The 19,343-nt window shown below is 37.0% G+C and overlaps 2 pseudogenes; both read left to right on the top strand.

The window, feature by feature from the left end:
• The first annotated feature begins 280 nt into the window (after nucleotides 1–280).
• LOC122324838 lies at nucleotides 281–5,279 on the top strand (annotated as a pseudogene).
• A 6,067-nt stretch (nucleotides 5,280–11,346) lies between these two features.
• LOC122324284 lies at nucleotides 11,347–13,839 on the top strand (annotated as a pseudogene).
• The last annotated feature ends 5,504 nt before the right edge of the window (nucleotides 13,840–19,343 follow it).

The following is a 19,343-nucleotide window of genomic DNA, read 5'->3' as shown; positions in this document are numbered from 1 at the left end:
TTGGTAGCACAGTTAATTAATATATATATATATATATATATATATATATATATATATATATATATATATATATATATATCTATGGACTGCCTGCTAAAGTCTGTAAAGAATAAAGAAAGCATTTGTAACAAAATAAATAAAGAAAGTAAAGTTTCAATTTTTTTAAAAGACAGACTTCCTCATTTATTTCACTCGGTGCATATCTCTTAAAATGAAAGTGAACCTGCTTGTACCTGTTCTCACCTGTGCTAAACCTGTCAAAGTGTTCTGAAATGACAGCATGTCACTCGCAGAACTTGTTGTTGTTGGTGTGTATCCATGCTCTTAAACTCTTGTGAAAAAAAAATATATATTTTTCTACAGATGAGAAGCAGGCAGTCCAAGAGAGAACTTTTACCAAGTGGATAAACATGCATTTGAAGAGAGTGAGAGCCGTCTTCTTTCTACTGCAAAACCAATAAATGTGTTCAGCTTTTAAAAGACGGCACAAGACCAGACCACATAGGCTTATTGATGCATCAAAAAAGTATTTGTTTTTTCAATGTTGTTGTTGTTTTTCTCTGTTGTAGTGTGACCCACCTTTACGGGTTCATAACTTATTCACTGATATTCAGGATGGAAAGATCCTCATGGCTCTCCTGGAGGAACTGTCAGGCTGTAATATGGTTCGTCATCACATATAAAGAAAAAGATAAAGTTTGAACGCTATAAATCTATAATTCATAGATGTGGCTTTTTATGTTTTTCAGTTTGATAAATTCGAGCCATTTCCACATCGCCTCTTCAGACTAAACAATATTTCCAAAGTCTTGAATTTCCTTGAGGACAGAAATGTAAGCCCTGATGTTATTCATCCATTTATTTACTGACCATAAGTTAACAAAAAAAATGATGTAAACTGAATGAAAATAAGGAAACATATCAATACAAGAGATTTATTTAGTAAAAGATGGTTAATATCTATGACTACTAATCAAGGGCTCCATATCTTTATGTTCAAAGGTAACCGTTTACATTATTTCTTTTACAGGTCAGCCTTATGAACATTGACGCTAATGATTTTGCCGATGGCAATCCTTCGGTTGTTCTCAGGCTAATCTGGAACATCATTGTCTACTATCAGGTAAAGCACACTATGATTGTGGAACGGTGATGAAAGGGATCCATTGTTCTTGTCAGTGAGTGTTTTTGATCAGGTGAGTTATTGTGAGCTAAATCATTTTCCCATTCTAAGATTAAACAGGTCACAGGTAGCCTGGAGAAGTTCCCATCCACCTTCGGTCTCCTGTCATTACCTTGCGGCAGTGATTCTTCAGGTCGTAGTTCTCCAACTTCACCTGGAGATGACAGTTATGTCACTCTGCCCTCAAAAGACAAAAGGTCATGTCAAAATCTGAAGTACCGCAGTACGGCCATAAAAACTCTGCTTAGCTGGGCGCAGAACTGTACTGCAAAGTAAGTCCATTCATTTTCTGAGACGCAATAAAGTCTTGAAATGTGTTTCTCAATGCAGATCATCTAAAGATCTTTTTTTCCAGCAAAAATGTATATTTGGCATCATATACTGCTAGCTTGATAAATGTCCAGATTGCTCTTTTCCACAAAATCTCAATGTAGACTGAAGCTTTCAAACAAAAAAAACCTAAATAATAAAAAAAAGTGCAAAGCACAACAAAAGCCAATGTGTGTGTGTGTGTGTGTATGTACCTTGGCTGGATGTTGAGATGTTAAGTAAATATATTTTCAGTTTTGGTCTTTCTTTGTCAAAACATAAGCTACCAGAAGACTTTTATGCTCTTTTCAAAGTATTTTTGTCCCAGTTAGATTTAATTTATCAGGGGAAAAAAATGAACTTCCAGGTGAATGACAGTAATATAGGTTTGGAACAACATGTGTTATAAAAATATTACAGAACATTTATTTTTATGGTAATCTATCAATTTTAATATTCCATTATTCATCGAGCCTTCTTTTCTTTCAGATATGGGGTAGAAATTTAATAAATAGCGATTTTGGCAAAAGCTGGAGGAATGGATTGGTATTCCTTGCTCTCGTTAAATTCTTCTGTCCTCAGTTTGTGGACATGAGGAAAGCTTTGTCTTCTGAGCCCCGGCTAAATATGGAGACAGCCTTCACAGCAGCGAACGAGTGGCTGGGGATTCCTCAACTGCTGGATCCAGATGGTGACACACAAACAAACCATTAGCTTTTCTTTGAAGAATAGCTGCGCATTGTTTGTGCCTTCTAGGAGAACGTACTTAATTGCTGTATGACCTGCTTTCACACTTCAGAAATAAACACGTAATGAAACGTAATGAAAATGCATGAGCGGGACTGGAAGACCAGTCATATCGCCCGAGAATTGTACAGCAAAGTGCGGTGATGCTTTCTCGCTTTGCAACTCTTAGTGATAGCAAATATAGGCAAAATAGTTTTTTTTGAAGCAGACTGGACTCCAGCTGTAATGTTAAGCATGTTTGGTTGTTTTAATTGTTTTCTGTTCCTCCACTAGATCTTGCAGTGCATTCACCTGATGAGCAGTCTGTCATCACTTATGCAGCCCAGTTTCTTGAATGTTGTCCAGGCCATGAAGAGGTGAGGATTTTTATCTTTTTTATCTTTTTTATCTTTAAGGCTTTCTTATCTGTAATGGTAGAACATTTATTATCTAAATGTGTGGACACATTAGTGCAATTACTACATTTCACAGGGCAATGTTTATTGTAAATAGTGTAAAAATGCAGAAGTATCTTAAAACCAACTTTTATATTGGCAATGCAGAAAAATTGTGATATGTAATGTAGTCATTTGTGAATGAGTATTAAAATAACAAAAGAGTGGTCTGTATTTCAGCATACTTCAAGTTCAGGAATAACTAAAAAAAGTTATTTCAATAGGAATTCACTTAAATGAATTTTGCGCGAGAGCGACATATTTGCACGCACAGATTTTACACCAGGTTTCAAGTTGACCTTTTAAATTCATCGCATCTACGAACAGAAACGTGAGCACTTTCAAAACACGAACATTTATAAAAAACGAAAGTGCAGTTGCACGATTTGAAGCCACTTTGTAAGATGTGAAATTACAAATGTCAAATTTAAAGAATTACTCCATAAAATTTTTGTCATTAACTACTTACCCTCATGTCGTTCCAAACCAGTAAAAGCTTAATTCATTCTCAGGGTCCGGAAAAGTATGAAAGACATGGTCAAAATAACCCATCTTCCATCAGTGGTTCAACTGTAACTTACAGAAAGAAAACAAAACAAAACAAAAAGACTTTATCCAACAATTCAGCACTATAGTGCCATTTTGTAAAGTATTGCTGCATGAAAATAGCATACGCTGTTCTGTGTTCTTTTCTGTGATACTCTCCAAATTTGCACTATGCTATGGTGCCGAATTAGTTGAGAAAAATAGTTTGATTAATGATTAATGACAACATTTTCATTTTGGGGTGGAGTAACCCTTTAAGAGAAAGCCACAGTTGTGAGATATAAGTGGATCAAATGACATTATGGTCTAAGTAAAATATTGTTAATCCCATAACACTGACTCATTCACAGGACAGTGCATCAACAGATTCCTCTCGAGGCACACTGAATTTCATTGAAATATCGGACAGACACTGGACTGATTCAGTTAGCTGCATGTTGCCATCTTATATCTCTCCTGAAGCTTTGAGAGGACTTCATAGCTCTTGTGAGACCAGCCAAGAGGAACAAACCTACCATACTGGAGATCAAGAGCTCAGCTCAGAGTCACTGCCTGCCTGTCCTTCACACATCCCTGTGGATTTAACTGCTGTGTCTGAACATTTCCTCACCATGAAGACCTCCAGCTGGTCAAATAGACAATCCCTGTCAGACTCCACTGGGAGGCAGTGTTGCGACTCTTTAGCACTAAAGAAAGGCTATTCGGGAAGCCTGGAGGTTGATGGGAACTGTTCAGAGGTTTCAAAAGAGGCTGTTTGTGCTATGCCAGTGCTGGATTCAGATGAAGAGGATGCATACATATATATGTTAGAGAAGCTGGATTACAGACAAATGTCGACTTTGAATTAAATACTATTATAAATGCACAGGGAATAGAGTTTGCCAGTACATTCGAATCTCAAAGAAGTGAAATAAATTCATTGTGTCATTTTTGTGAGACACAGAGGCAGTTAGATGCATTGACTGGGTCAGTTGATGACAAAAGTTCAGACATCTGTGACTCTTCCCCTGCTTCTGACTCTTTGCTGATTAATCAATTTGGTAAAAATATACAGTATATCAATATCATCTACCGATGAACATTTGGACTCATTTAAAATGAAGGAGAGTATTTACTAAAATGGATGTAATCTGACTCACAGTGAAGGTGTTGATGATGCATTTGTGCCACCAGTAAAAAATGTTCTAGATGAGGATAAAATCCAAGAGGACTTTTCCCCCAGTACAGTGAAGGATGTTCTATCAGATAATGACCAGTATGAGCAAAACAGTGTTTTGGATCGAAGAGTTTTGGATAGAATAACAGGAGAAGCTGCAGTTTCACAGAGGTTTGGATTGTATTCTACATCCATTTTGTTACATTTTTCAACTGAATGTAGTTTTAAAACAAAACATGCTCATTAGTGATACATGCCTCTACTTGCATCTACTTAAAAGCTCCAAAAACACAAGTACATCACACAATTTAGATGCATTTCAAATGCAGCTTTCAGCTGAAATAAACACCAGGACGAGTAAAACTGCAACAAAGATTAAGAACTACTTTTGATGCAATTCATGATCACGGGAACAGATTTTTAATTAATAGAGACTTATTTTTGCAGGTCCTTACACAGTACTATGATATGAACTCAAAAGCATTTTATTATGGTGCATAATTTGTAAAGTAATACCTTTTAACATTTGCATCGTATTACCAATTCTGTATCTTATATAGCAGACCTTCTCTTCAACTCTAGTAATGCAAAGCCCTCTGGTGTCCCTAAGAAATAGCTCAAACATTGCAAGCTAAAATGGCATCGCTGACAAGTTTTTATCTCACCCCAAAAATGTCACCCCACAGGCATTTTTTTTTTTTTTTTGGTTAAATTAACCTACTGTAGGTTGCTTCAAAGAAATAACCATTATGTCTCATTCTGCCTTCTTCTTTTGTGTTTTAGAAAGGGAGGTCTTGACCTGACTAGCTACGAGGTGCATGTGCTTCTGTTCCTCTGGATGATCACCTACTGCATCCTCATGTATCCTCATCTGGATATTCTCAGTCTTTTCAACCCAAAATAGAAATATAATTACAAGGGTGTTCAAAGTACTATACTATGAATCCACACACACACATACACTCTCACTCAATTTATCTCCTTCTCAGACCTTATCCGACATTTACCAAAAAAAAAAAAAAATATTGACTTTGGGATGCTAACTCATTTCTGGCTTTTATGACCTGAATAAACATACACTTTGGTGCCATAACTTTAAGATATCTATGTAGACTACATAATGGTCCTCACACGTGACATGAAAAACGAGGTTCAGCATACAGTAGCTGATGTTGCCTCATCCTTCAGTAACAGCCTGCAAATCTTGCTTTATATTGCAAAAGTTTCACAAACCATCTGTAGTAAAACGTGCACACACAGAAACAGTTCCAACATCAGTGAGCTGCCCCACTGCCTAAATAGGCAACTGCTTTCTAAGATAGTAATATCCTAAATTATGGACTATTAGAACTGACACATGTAATACTATATATAAGCAGCAACTATACACGACACAAAGTGATTTCAACAGTGAAGGCATATTGCTAGGCTAAATACAAAACATGTGTCTTTCTTATATTCATAAAAATGCATGTGTCTCTCACATCGCATAAATAGATTAAAACATGTTTTGATGTGATTTATCTAATATTTAGACAAATTGTATTACTACCATCAGTGGTTATTTGTCCTCTCATCTGTGATCTTTGATTTATTTACAAACAATCTAGATTTTATGTTTCTAACATGAAACATGGAGGAATTGCAGTGCAACAGTGCTCAAAAACAGACTCCCAACCACTTTTGACAAGAGAGGGGGTGCTCTTTAAAGATGTCTTTCAGTGCAGACAAGTGTCATTTGGTCAGCCCTTGTCAGTTGATATCAACTGTGTTGAAAGGTGCTCCACGCATCCTGTTTATCATTATTTACAGGCCTCCAAGGCCGCTGGGCCCAGCTCGCCAATCCTCCAGCAGAGACTGCTCTTTGCAGGCCACATAGAAAATGCAGAAATCAAAACTACAAAAGAATTTATAACTGTTTTAAACACTTTTGAGCTGATTCCATGTGCATCCTCCATGGGCTGCAGCCGGTAAAGCAAGTAAGGGTTTACAACTTTCTTATCCATAACAGCTCTCAGTGATGTGTATTTTCTTTGATATATTGATCCCTGCAACTACTGAAAATCTGTCACTTCAGGAGATGTTTAGAAAACAAGCGTGCTATTTAGTGTGTCTCTCACTATCTCAAGCTTATTACAGGATAGAAAGTCTAAGGCCTTCTCAAGGCATACAGCTGACAAATCTTAATTGAAAGGTGCTCCACGCATCCTGTTTATCATTATTTACAGGCCTCCAAAATATTCTCCAGCCTTTGTTGAAGAGTTCACAGAATTGTTATCAATGATTTGTTCAGAGTTTGACTGTTTTGTGATTGCAGGGATTTTAATATCCACATAGAAAAATGCAGTCAAAACTACAAAAGAATTTATAACTGTTTTAAACACTTTTTGAGCTGATTCAAGCCCATTAGACAACAAACTCAGACTGCTATAGAAACAAAAGCAGTACTACCATGCAAGCTAGCATTATTAAATGTTCCACTATAGCATCTAAAAGACAAATCATGCTTTTAATGTGATCACAGCACGACAGACGTTTTTCTCAAACCTTATAAATAGTTACCTGAACAACACTAGACTTTTATGTTTCTAAACTGAAAACATCAGCTTCCCAGTGAAATGCTTTCTGACAGCAAATGCAATGAGTTTGCTCATTCTTTTCTGAGAAGATCAAAATATCAGAAAGGCACTTAAAACATCAGATGTTTGCAGATATGTTGATTCAAGAGAAATCTCAAAAAGGAGTCACTATGTGTGTTTTTAAAGAATGTAGCTTTGGAGGAAGTGCAGACAAAATGTCAACCTGCTGTCTTGACACACTTCCCAATCCTTTCTAAAAGCGTGTTTGACTGTTTAAAAGCTGACATCTTAGAAGTGGTGAACACATCACTTCCTTCTGGGACTTTTCCAAACGCCCTGAAAACTGCGGTGTGTTAAGCCCCTCCTGAAAAAGAGAAATCTTGATAACAGTATATTGAGTAACTATAGACCGATATCAAATCTTCCGGTCATAGGCAAGATCATTGAAAAGGTAGTTCTGAATCAGCTGAACAGCTACTTGAACTCAAATGGTTATCTGGATAATTTTCAATCTGGTTTCAGACCGCACCACAGCACAGAGACAGCGTTAGTTAAGATAATAAATGATATTCGCCTAAACTCTGATTCTGGTAAAATATCAGTGCTGGTACTACTAGATCTTAGTGCTGCTTGACACTGTCGATCATAACATTCTTCTAGACAGACTGGAAAACTGGGTCGGGCTTTCTGGAATGGCTCTAAACTGGTTCAGGTCATATTTAGAGGGGAGGGGTTATTATGTGAGTATAGGAGAGCATAAGTCTAAGTGGACGTCCATGACATGTGGAGTCCCACAAGGCTCAATTCTTGCGCTGCTCTTGTTTAGCCTGTATATGCTCCCACTAAGTCAAATAATGAGAAAGAATCAAATTGCCTATCACAGCTATGCTGACGACACGCAGATTTACCTAGCCTTATCACCAAATGACTACAGCCCCATTGACTCACTCTGCCAATGCATTGATGAAATCAACAGTTGGATGTGCCAAAATTTTCTTCAGTTAAACAAGGAGAAAACTGAGGTCATTGCATTTGGAAATAAAGATGAAGTTCACAAGGTGAATGCATATCTTGACTCAAGGGGTCAAATAACCAAAAGGCAAGTCAAGAATCTTGGTGTGATTCTAGAGACCGACCTTAGTTTCAGCTGTCATGTCAAAGCAGTGACTAAATCAGCGTACTATCACCTAAAAAATATTGCAAGAATCAGATGCTTTGTGCCCAGGCAAGACCTGGAGAAACTAGTCCATGCCTTCATCACCAGCAGGGTGGACTATTGTAATGGTCTCCTCACTGGCCTTCCCAAAAAGACCATCAGACAGCTGCAGCTCATCCAGAACGCTGCTGCCAGGATCCTGACTCGAACCAGAAAATCAGAGCACATCACACCAGTCCTCAGGTCCTTACACTGGCTTCCAGTGACATTTAGAATTGATTTTAAAGCACTTTTACTCGTTTATAAATCACTCAATGGACTAGGACCTAAATACATTGCAGATATGATCACTATTTATACACCTGACAGACCACTCAGATCACTAAGATCAAGTCAGTTAGAAATACCAAAGGTCCACACCAAACAAGGAGAATCTGCTTTTAGTTATTATCCTGCTCGCATCTGGAACCAGCTTCCTGAAGAGATCAGATGTGCTGAAACATTAGTCACTTTTAAATCCAGACTCAAAACTCATCTGTTTAGTTGTGCATTTACAGAATGAGCACTGTGCTGCGTCCGAACTGTGCTACTTTGCTTCTTTTATTTAAACTGTTTTAATCTCTTTTTGCTTTAAATTCAATTTATCTTAAATCAGTGTTTTTATTTTATTTTAATTTCTTTTATTGTTATTTAAATCTTGTAATTATTTTATTTCCTCTTTTGTAAAGCACTTTGAATTACCATTGTGTATGAAATGTGCTATATAAATAAACTTGCCTTGCCTTGCCTTTTCATTTGCTCTCTGTTACCTCATTGCAACTTTATTTTGGCACTGATAGTTATTTTGGTTTTAAGCGTGGGCTGGGTGAGATTTGTGCCCTCACTACAGCAAGCCAACAGCTTCTGAGAATGTGTTTGTTTGCGGTCAAGGTCAGGTCCACTAATCAATGTCAGTTTCTTTCAACATTTCCTTTGGAAAATGATCCAAAGAGGAGTTTGGACAGTTAGATGTACCCCTAGCTGTGGTTTATGTGCAGCGTTGAGATATCAAAAGATTATGTATAGTATTACTTTGCTAGAAGCAAAGCTGCTAATCCTTGCTCCTCCAGGAGAAATGGAAAAAACCTGAGAGGCGGCAGGCACTAAATGGTATAGAAGCTACTGTGGAAACCCCAGTGCCTTTGGTTTGTGTGCTACTTATAGCAGGAAAAATCTTATTTAGTCCTCAGTTGGACCCTCTCTTACCCTAATGAAAATAGTGAGACTCTCACAAGATTTAATAGATGAACTGCATAATTTCACAGATGTCTCTGTGGAGCATATGCCTTGCTGATCAGCCATAACCTATGGAAGACCCTTAAAAAAAACAACCCTTGCACATTATTATCCCTAGCATGATGCCGATTGCAATTGTGCAATTGTGAACCAGGAACAACCCAGAGAGTAAGTCAGTAAGAGGCCAGTAAAAGGGCAGATTGCATACTATGCTGATTGGACAAAAAGAAAAAAAGAGATGAAAGTGAATATAGTGAGTATATCATGCAGTTTAGAAAATACTAAACCCAAACCTAAAGATCTGACCAAGCTAACAATCGTTCAATCATTTCTGCAAGCTCTTTTATTGAGGCCAGTGTTTGACGGGACTCAAGCCCCAGTGTAATGCTGAACCAGGTGCAGCTACCAAGCAAGTTTATTAAAAGAAAAGCCATACATATGGAGCAAATTATGTGATGCAAAAATCACATAGAGAACATGTGTTTGAGCATGATGAGACTAACATTGTCTTGTACATTGTAGAATATACAAATATAAAAAAAAGCACATAATTAAAATACAATTTAAGAGATGTTTGTATAAAGGTCAGATTTCTTCGCTTCGACTGAAGCACAAGATGTTGTTTGGTCAAATATACTGTATAATCTCCATTATCATCAGGTCACAGACTTGAGGAGTTTGGAAGTTTAGGCAGCATGAGTGTAGCTCTGTGTTGTGTTTTGTCATGATCAAGCCCTCAGCAGCATTTACACTGCCATCCGACTTGGGCGACAGAACCATCTGCATTAAAGAATAATGCTAAGCAATTGTTCAGCAGAGTGACAGTGTTTTTCATGTGACAAAAGTTGTGAAAACAAGAAAAACAAGACTGAAAAGAAACTTTCTAAAACCAGTGGTCTCAGACTTTTGGAACCCACTGTATATTTCAATCTAATCCAGTACAGAAGGAGCTGTCTTAAGCCCGACATTCTGTTTGTGGCCAATTGCAGCTCTGTAAACAACAAGCTCAAGAAGCTTCATTCTAAATTCAACTGTTGTAAACATGCCAATAAAATGGAGAGAAAGTGACATTGCGCACTGTCTAAAACATTGATTTCTCTTCTCTATTTGACAGGTTTGCAGAGATCCGATTCCCAGAGTTTGCTTTGGAAAAAAAACATACTTTAGAATCCCTTTTGAGAGGCATGTTCACTATATGATCTCCAGTTGTACACCTTTCTCAAAGAAGAATGGTCTGCTGTTGTCTCATGTGGGGGTATTAATTTTAATCTCCCTTCTCTGACAGTACGTATATCACTGGTTGAGTGATTGTGTCTCTCACAAACAGTAGATGAAATATATATAAAAGACGGGGAAATGCAATGTTATTTTGGGCCAGAGTAGAAATATGCTGACATCTGCATAAATAAAGATAAACAAATGACAATAAATCCGCAAAATGACTAAATGTCAATGTAAATCATAGTTATTGTTAGCAAAAAATAAATAAATAGTTCAATAAAAAATAGTTTTTTTAATTTGCATATACAGTAAACATTTTATTAGAAGGGAAAACATTTATTGCTAATTGTGTGTGTTGGTATTTACCTGATTATCACAGAAAGAAAGAAAGAAATACACTACCACCATCTTAAACTTTTTGATCATCAGTTCGAGAGGTAGAGAGTTATATCAAAGAATTGGTGATTGAAAAGTTGTTGTTTTTTTTTATCTAAATCCCATCAGCCAGCCCACACACATTTAAAGTATTGAAAACATGTGACACTGAAGTCCAAAACTGTTGCATCACTGAATGTAGAGCAACAGCTAATCATGAGTGATTGTGTTGAAAGAATGGGGGGGTGGAATCTGGTTAATGTTTAAAGATTTTTCTCAACTCAAACTAGATTATAAATTGACTCCACTCCATCCAAACAGTCTCCCGTCAAGAGGACTTGGATGGTAAGTGACAATAATTGTTTCACCAAAAGTGCCCTGATTGTAATTAGACCTAGAAATAGAGATATAGCTAGTACTGAAGTTAGTGTTTCACATTTTAAAAGAACACTCCACTATTGTTAAAAACAGGCTAATTAATAGTGTTACCATTATTCGAATCAGCCGATTTCTGGCGGTAGCACTTTTAGCTGTAGCTTAGCACAGATCATTGAATCTGATTAGACCAGCATCTTTCAATAGTTTTAATATTTTTCTTATTAAAAACTTATCTGTAGTTACATCATGTACTAAGACAGACGTAAAATGAAAAGTTGTGATTTTCTAGGTTGATATAGCTAGAAACTGTACTCTCATAATAATCAAGGAACTTTGTTGCAATGGGTGCAGCAGGCGCAAGGACCATGCAGTGCCTGAAAAGGCTGGGGACTGTTTTCATGCACTGCGTGATATCATTGCACCATGTTATGGCAGCAAAGTTCCTTGATTATTATGCCAGAATGAGAGTATAGCTTTTAGTTATATCAGCCTAGCATACAATGTAACTATACAAAAAGTGCCAAGTTTAAATAAAAAAAAATTCAAACATTGAAAGTCAATTTTGAGCGAGATGTTAATGGTTTAATAAAGATTCACAGCTACAGCTAAAAGTCCTACTGCCAGACCTGGAGATCGGCTAAATTTATTTAAACTAGGTAAAACTCAACTGTTTAACTCTATGGAAGTTGGAAAATGATCCTATTTTAAAAAATAGCTAATTTTTTTTTTTTTGTGAAATTCTGTACCCTCTGGTAATAAAAGACAGGTGAAAAGATGTGGGGAAAGATATATTACAGTGTGCTTTCCGTCCTGCTGGTAGCCACGGCTTGGGCTGCACCCCACGAAGGCCACAACCATGGTGGCCACACAGCAGATCACCACCACCATCTCCACCATGGGAAGGACGAACCCCACCCCAGCCACGAAGGAGATGATGCCTGCCATCTGCTTGTTCCATATAATGCTGATTTCACCATCTCCCTCTACAAGAAACTTGCGCTCCATCCCGATGCTAAGGGCAAGAACATTTTCTTCTCCCCGGTCGGTATCTCAATGGCTTTGAGCATGCTAGCTCTAGGTGCTAGGGCAGCACTCTTTCACAGATATACAGCAGTCTGGGTTACAGCGAATTGAAGGCTCAGCAGGTCAACGAGGGTTACGAGCACTTGATTCACATGCATGGCCACAGTCAGGACGCCACTGAGTTGGTGGCAGGCACTGGTGTGACCATCAGAAAAGGCTTTAAAGTGGTCGACCAATTCATGAAAGTGCTCAGCACTATTACAACATCGGAGCCTTCAGCGTTGACTTCTCCAAGCCTGATATCGCTGCAAAAGAGATTAACAATTTCATTGCCAAGAATACTAACAACAAATTAACTGACGTGGTGAAGGACCTGGACTCCGATATACTGATGATGCTGATTAACTGTATGTACTTCAGAGGTACTCATTTTTAATGATATTCATATAATGGCAATTAGAAGAGTCTTGGTAGATGCTAACTTGAAGTTCTTGTTCTTGTTCTGATAGGGAAGTGGGATAAGCCATTTGATGCACAGCTGACCCACAAAGCTGACTTCAAAATGGACAAGGACACCACTGTGCAAGTCGACATGATGAAAAGAACTGGCCGCTATGACATCTATCAAGACCCTGTCAACCAAACTACGGTCATGATGGTGTCCTACAATGGAAGTACTTCCATGATGATCATTCTTCCTGATGATGGGAAGATGAAGGAGGTTGAAGAATCCATCTGCAGGCACCATCTCAAGGACTGGCATGCTAAACTCTTCAGAAGGTAGTACCAGTGACGCCTTAAGATTTAAATCTATGTATTACTTAACCTCTGACTTGGAGGTTGATTGTTGTTTAGTGGCACAGAAGTTTGGGAACATAGAAAAATTCTGATACACCATATTTGACTTTTCTGCCCTTCAGCTCTGTGGACCTGTTCATGCCCAAGTTCTGCATCTCTGCAACATCCAAACTGGATGACAAAGGAAATGGGAATGATTGATGCATTTAGTGACACAGCAGATTTCTCTGGGATGTCAGAAGAGGTCAAAGTCAAGGTGTCAAAGGTACGTTTGGACTTGATTCTACTTCTCGTAGCACCACCGATAGTTGCCAGACCTAAAGATTCTGAAAACTCCACTAAGTGATGTTAACATTTTAGATCCGATCTCCAGGTTGTCCATCAGGCAGTCATTAGTGTGGATGAGAAAGGCACAGAGGCAGCGGCTGCGACCACAATAGAAATTATGCCCATGTCCCTGCCAGACACTGTGATGCTTAACCGACCTTTCTTGGTACTGATTGTGGAGAACAGCAGCAAGAGCATCCTCTTCATGGGCAAGATTAGCAAACCTACAGAGTGAGGTCCAACTCCAAACAGAACTTGACGCTGCTCTGCATAAGGCTGCTAATCTTTATGTAGATCTACTTGTATACTGCAATAAATTGATTTGATTCTAATTAAATGAGTCATCATTAAAAACAAAACAAAACAATTACACAACATATGCCTGGTCTCAACATTGGTCTTGAAAAAAAAATATGTCTCCACAGACATAGAAGGGAATTTGGTTACACTTTATTTTAATAGTCCACTTTAGACATTCTACTAACTATAATTAACTTTGTAACTACGTATCATTTCAACTAATTCTCATTAACTTGCAACTACCTCTCTTCTTAAAGGTAGACTGTAAAGGTAGCTTTAGGGTTAGTAGAATACGTTGTCGAATACTTACAGTATTTCTTATAGCCAGTATGTTGTATGTAGACTCAGGAAAATAAAGTATTAATTTAAGTTTGAGTCTCATTGGTGGTAGTAACTTCTGTAACACTTTCTGTTGTTGCCTCAGTGTTATTCTTCAGTAGTCCTGCAAATGAATAACAGATATTCTGGTTTAGCAGCATTGATCTTTTCCTGTTAGGCTTCTTCTAGTCACTGGAACAAAGTTGGAAGATACTGGACAGAATTCACAATACGCAGTAAGCTGTGATTATTCTAAGGCCGCTGGAAGGATGGTTCTAAATTACTTAACTTTTCTTTATTTTAAATTTAAATTTTAAAACTTATAAAGTTTATTTCAAGCTTTTGGTTTCCAGATTTTCAAAGCAGTCTCAGACTTTGGACTTCACTGTACAAAGAGCTTTGTTGGCACTAAGTTGTTTTCTTTTGGTTTAGTTTTTAATCAAATGCATAGAGATCAATGATAACAATTTTATTCAAATAAATAAATACACAACAATAACTTATTTTTGAATCTCAAACCTTAAAAGAATAAAAGTGCATAAATAAAGATAGTAATAAAAATTTGAAAACAAAATATATAAAAAAGCAGAAAACAAAAACACTGGTAACAATTGTTAGCAATTTACATTTGATTTCAATTGAATGAATTTTCCATTAGTAAATTGAAAAAGAAGATATACATTTACAGCTACGTTTTGGGTTGCACAACAGAGGAAAGCATGAGATAACCTCTGGTTCATTCCCCTCACCTCCCTAACTTTTAACCTTATGATAGAGCTCCTGCTCCACTATAGTGTACTCAATCAATACCTCGTCCTCCATAAATTCAACACAGCAGGCTGAGGCATGTCTTTTTTCTAAGAGATTAAGAGTGCAAATAAATGAAAATGAAATGAAAGCCTTATTGTTGGAGATATGCATGCAGTCAGGAAATAGATCACATCAGGATGATGCTCATTCCAAGATAAATCTGGCAAAGGCTCTCAACCATATGGCAGATCCTCACATGTTTCTGCTCAAGTCTGAACATCATCATGTGCTTGCGACTTTTTTCGAGGGCAGTGGTGATATGCAATCATGAGTGGTGGTGATAAGGCTGAATTTGTTTTATTCATGCATGCTCACAATGGTAATCAAACAGGCCTAATCAGAGAAACATGAATATGGAAAACCTGAAGTCCAATCGCTAATGTACCTTTTCGGGGACAGAGGAGAGAGGTTTACCTGTACAGTTCCTTCTAGCTGTAGAGGTAAACCTCACTCCTCTGTCCTCGAAGGGTACATTAGCAATCGAAAGGTACATTACCTACCTCAGATTTACTCATTCCTTAAACCTCACTCCCATTCGATTCATGGCACCAACGTAACTGGTTTTGCTCATTCTCACTGAGATTCAATCCAGCATCATTCGGCATGGGAGCTGTGTGCGCTATGGTGCCAAAGTCCAGTCGATAATATATCTTTTGATGACAGGGGAGTGAGGTTTACCTGTACATACACACCATATTGATTCTCCTACCTCACTACTTTCTCACTACTTGTCCTTACCAACAAGTTCATCCCTCAGCGTTGAGGACATCCCGAACAGGAACAAGAAAATGTCTAAAAGTCATTAATACGCTCCATGTATAGCTACAGAGGAAGATTCGAGGAAGCTGTGGCTCTGAGAAGTGCTTTTGAGCGTCTGCCAGCACATGCCCGCCTCCTCCGTACACCTGCATCAAAACCCTTCACTGCCTCAAGCTAGCATTTAGTATCATTCGTAAGACATAGCTTAGTTTTAATGTGCTGACATTTTATCCATTCCCTTTTAACAAATAAAACAAGCGGATACTCGAATGATGGTTTGTTCGTAACTATGACTGTTCAAGATTATTTTTCTTTATTTTTGATTATCACCAAATTAGACGTTTTAAATCTGTAATGGTGTACTGAAAGTCTGTCACTCTTTTGTTGTTGTTGTTATAAATTGCATTATATACAGTGAGCCAATGTAGTAATAATAATAAAATGTATAGTAAGTATACAATAAAATTAACAAAAGGCGTTAAAGTTTTATTATTAGTGTATTAAAGTTATCGTTATTAGTGTTTCTGCAGGTTTTACGAAGGTAAAGTTAAAAACTCTTTAAAAGATACTTTTAAGACTAAGTGAAAAATATTTTGTAAGTTAAACAGTATGTCCAAATTGTTGCATTAAACACACCAAAATATCCATTATCTTTAAAAAAAATATATATTTTCTAAAATAATTAACTACTTATACAGAGAGACAGTAAATAACTTTTTATATTTCCTAAATAAGTAATCCATTACTTTTTAAATATCTCGTAATATCTTTTTAAACTGCAGCAAAAAACATTTTAAACTACAAATAAAAATGTTTAAATCATGTTTAGTTTAAAACTAAACATTTACATTGGAAAACAAGGCACCAGCCAGGAAGGTAATTGTTTACAGTGCATGCATTGTTTAAATATAAATAATTTTTTTATGAATTTCCGTTTTGTGGTCTTAATTTGTGAAACACCAAATTAACAATGTCACAGACAGAGCTGAGACTAAGCCACGATTAATCCATAGTTCACTTTGGACATTTAATTTTATTAAAATGCCTGAAAAAAAAAAACAAACAAAAAAAAAAACTCGACCTACTGGGGGGGTATTCCAGAAAGCTTGGTTAACTTACCATTTGATAAATCATTACCTCTGAGTTGATTTACCCCAAACAGGCATACCATGAGTATGTCGGTTCCAAAACACCTGAGAAGAGTTAGTTTAATCAAGCTCCAACTGGTTACCCAGAGTTATATAAAGACATTTTCAATGGATCGCCGATTTCACGAGTCACCATGGAAACTCAAAGCGAAAAAAAGACAGAGGCGTGGAGTTAGAGGTTTTAATGCACACTTATGAGGAGTTTAAGCCAATAATATTAAAAAGAAGTTATACAGCTGCATCAGCTAAAGCAAGAGAGTTGGCTTGGCAAAAAATAACCGACAGAGTAAATGCGTGAGTGTATTAACATACACATTTGGTATTGGCTCCCGTTTTATTATAATGCAAAATAATGAAGTATGACTTATACATCCTTTTGAATATGTCATATCACTATGAACGCATTTACTTTTGCTGCCATTTATTTGTTTAGTTTAAAATAATAATGTATGTTTCTTATTTAATGAGGTGTAATCCTTCTGGAGCCACAAGAACTTTAAGACAAGTCAAAATGAAACACAAAAACATTCTGCAAAAAGGTAATATTTGATTACACAATTACTGAACTATTATTATAACAGGATTTATTGTATTCATTCTGTCATGTAGCTACTAGAAAGGAGACTGAACCACAAGTGATGGTGAAAAAATGGTGAAATTTAAGTTTACCTCTATGAATTGTTTTCATGTTTTGTCTTAATAAATGACTATCTCTGTCACTTAAAGGCTTTTTGAACAAGATACATTTTTTTATGTAGGCTTATTTTATTTAACTGCATATGACGTATAGGCTACTGTGATCTTAAACTGACATGTTACTCTTTTCATGTATTGTTTTCTTTGATAATATTGAGAATTTTATGGGTTGTGTGTTCTTATAGATACTGATGGAAGGATTGTATTATTGGACCCTCCAGAAAGAACACAGTCTGTCACAGTTGTAAGTGAATTGTTGTCAGGTACATATGTATACTTGAATATTTGTCCTGTAGGATGAAGATGATGAAGATGACGATGAATAGACCACATTTGCTGTGACGGAAGTGAACAATGCTGGTAGATCCACTGTGGTAAGATGCATACCATTATAATGTATTGCCCCTTTTTGCATTAGAGTAACAAACTGTCATTGTCCTGTCACATTACATACCTAGGGATTTGCCCACAGATGAGGGTCCTTCAACCTCGGCACACAATCTAAGCAGGGTAACTATTTGTGTCCAGGTGTCCATATTTTCATTATATTGTCTGACCAAACAATCTCCTTTATTACATTTTTTCCACCTTCCTATTTGCCAGCAAAGGAGCTGTATGAGGTCCATCTTCAAAAACAAATAAGAAAAAGTGACATGGAGATGGACCTTATACAGCTTCTAATGGAAGAGAAAAGGCTCCTCGTTAAAAAAGCAGCACTTGAAATTGAATGAGGCGAGAACTTGTCTGAATATTAATCTGTTGCATGTTAAAACTTTTGTAAGTGTGTGAGTATGTGTGTGTGTATATATATATATATATATATATATATATATATATATATATATATATATATATATATATATATATACATACATACACACATGTATATGTATACGTGTGTATGCATGTATGTATAAAGCAATATTAAAAAAAATTATTGAATTTTACTTTCTTTTTTTTTCCAGGAAATAAAGAAATAAACTGCCTTGCAGACCAGTTCCAAAAAACTAATAAAAGTCATTTTGACAGATCCTGTCTCAAAGTCTTCCGTCTCTGTTGGCCTGTAGAATCTGTAGGTGTTCCCCTGGGCCATCTTCCTCAATACAAGGAGGGTGGCTCTCTCCTCTTATAGTGGCAATATTGTAAAGCACAACACAAGCCACTATAATGTCTCATGCCCTCTCTGGACTAACACACACAGACACTGAAACCGAGATTTGAGGATCCCTATAGTCATCTCCACCTCGGCCCGTGTTCGGCTGTGAGCCAGGTTAAAGCGTGTCTGTGGTCCAGGCTCAGGTTAAGGGTAGGGTGTCATTAAAGAGGGCAGACAAGGGTATCCTCTGTCACCCAGCAAGTAACCATTGTACTGTCCTGTAATGACTGAAGTGTACAACACAAATATAGTAAAAGGTAAAGTAAAACACACCCTGCTGAAATGTCTGGCATAATGATGACTCGCCGAAAACTCCGGCATCATGCACAGATCCTGGCCATTTTGCCTCAACATTGGTAATGATTTGGGTTGCCTCACATATTACCTAGTTAGTGGAAAAAGTAATGACTTTAAGAAGGGGGAGTGGTTACCTGCACATTGATACTATGAATAATTTCCTATTAACAGTCTCCCTCATTTATTGATGGCGCTTTAATAGGAGTGTGAGTGCCATCAATGCACCCAATTACATTTGGAAACCCTGAAAAAGAAAGTTATGGAAGTGTGTATGCATAACGAATACATGTATAGATAATATGATTAAATATGAGTCATAGATTTTACAACAATGGACAAACCTGACACTCTG

Source organism: Puntigrus tetrazona, chromosome 20 (genome assembly GCF_018831695.1).
Source record: "Puntigrus tetrazona isolate hp1 chromosome 20, ASM1883169v1, whole genome shotgun sequence".
Classification (NCBI taxonomy): domain Eukaryota; kingdom Metazoa; phylum Chordata; class Actinopteri; order Cypriniformes; family Cyprinidae; genus Puntigrus; species Puntigrus tetrazona.
Note: the sequence above shows the minus strand (reverse complement) of the source record. Positions and strands in the feature narration are given on the sequence as shown.